Source organism: Priapulus caudatus, unplaced genomic scaffold (assembly GCF_000485595.1).
Source record: "Priapulus caudatus unplaced genomic scaffold, Priapulus_caudatus-5.0.1 Scaffold88, whole genome shotgun sequence".
Lineage (NCBI taxonomy): Eukaryota > Metazoa > Priapulida > Priapulimorpha > Priapulimorphida > Priapulidae > Priapulus > Priapulus caudatus.
The window spans coordinates 361,227-363,365 of NW_014577149.1; positions in this window are offsets into that span (position 1 = coordinate 361,227).

Consider the following 2,139-nt stretch of genomic DNA (forward strand, 5'->3'; position numbering starts at 1 on the left):
TCTTCCATGCAAAGGCTTGTTCTTCAATACCTCGATCTTCTCTGCTTTTTCTTCTTCTTCTTCTTCTTCTTCTTCTTCTTCTTCTTCTTCTTCTTATTATTATTATTGTTATTATTATTATTATTATTATTATTATTATTATTATGTAGTCGCTGGATTGGTTACTGCTGTCAGACGTCTGTGCGCGTATAGCAATGTGTTAAGTGCGCAGTGAAAAGAGTGCACAATTAAAGTGTAATACTATGTGTAAAAACAGAGAAATAAAATAGAAGAAAGATGTGTACTTACAACCGCCACTTCGCTGCGTATTATTTACACTCACACAAAGTCAAATACAAATCACAAAGGGTAGTTCAAAATAAAAGGGTGCGCTCAACACAGTGAATTAGAAAAGAAAACGAGAGCGAGAGAGCGAGAGAGAGCCACGTGTCTCCCCGTGCGGGCTGTCTTATACCCGCCCTTGCAAGTTGAGCCGCGATGCTATTACCAAATAGGCTTCCACCAATCACTGCTGGCTACAGGGAAGGTATAGGGTCTGTGATTAGTGCCTATGGTCAGTTTTAGCACTGGTTTTAGGGTGATGACGGAATGGATGGCCAATGGCGAGTCGGGAGTGGAGATGTTTTGCGCCCCGTATGCCACGTAGGTGGCCTATACGTAGGTATGACCAAGGTATGACGTAGGGCTGATGGCGCATTGCGGCAATTTAGAAATAGAGGCAATATAGAAATAGCGGTGTAATGTTTTCAGATGGGTAATGTGTGGATTGAAGATGCTGCGGCAGGAAAATGATCAGCGCTAATGTGGCAGTAATGTGGTTATAGTGTCCGGTTTGCAATAGAGCTATAGCGTAAACTACATGTGGCTAGTATGTGTGAAACCAAACCTTGTGAAAACTGACACAGTGTGTGCGGTTGCACTGGTTGTCTATCAGCAGCTGTTTATGTTCCGCTGTTGCTTCCGCTAAATGACATTAGCGTTGCTACAATAAAATTACTAGTTTTAAAAATTTGACTTGCGCCCAACTTTATTTTTCATATGGCTTATTTTTATAAAACTGTAAAAATTGAATGTCTTACTTTAATAATTATGAAGTGCCTAGTCTCTTTTAATTTTCAAGAAGGGCAAGATTTTGAAACGGGTGTACTTGTACTTAATGGCCAGAGAGTAAGTTGGATTTTAGCGGATTCGGTCCGCAGTTCTAGGTTAATATTGGCCGATAGAGAGCGCTGCTAGTTCCCTTTGGCGTGAATATCGTAATGATGCTGCGGCATGTAACTTGTTAGTGCTGTCTCTCCACTGCGTTCCCTCGTGAAACGAAAAAAAAGTCCGTGCCATCGTAAAATTCATCAGGAGATGAAGCTGCATGATGAACTGATCTGTAATGTTATTGTTTCTTACATTTCTCGATCTATCCTCTCTCTCTCTCTCTCTCTCTCTCTCTCTCTCTCTCTCTCTCTCTCTCTCTCTCTCTCTCTCCCTCTCCCACTCGCTCCCCTCCCGTTCACTCTCTCCCTGCACCCCCTCTCTCTCTCTCCATCGTTCTCCGTCTGTCTCTGTCACTCTGTCTCGTGCACACGCGCGTTCTTTATCTCTCGCCCTGCTCAATATATCTTAGCGCCTCTCCACGTATCGGGTTTAGCGGTACGCAGCGGTATAAATCAGCGCTCGCAGCGAGATCTATAATAAAGCTGCCAGTAACTTCATCCGGGATCAAGAGGTGTTGCGCACCTCACCTGCGTGTTCGCTTACTTCGCGTGTTTTCTGCCGTGTTTTCAGTCGCGTTTACTACCGCTGCCACCAATATCGGGGGCTTGTATATCGGTGCAGTTTTTTTTCTCCGCAAAGGGGTTTTTCAGGTATTCATCTCCATATTTCAACGCAACTCAAACGCTTGCCACGCTTACCTGTCAGCGATGATGTATAGAACGACTATATCATCATTACGCTCTATGTGGCGTGGATGGGCGGAAAAACTGTAGGGGCATGATGGCGTGTTGGTCACCGTCATTAGATGGTGGATAGATAGATAGAGAGAGAGAGAGAGAGAGAGAGAGAGAGGAGAGAGAAGAGAGAGAGAGAGAGAGAGAGAGAAAGGGAGAGAGAGAGAGAGAGAGAGAGAGAGAAAGAGAGAGAAGA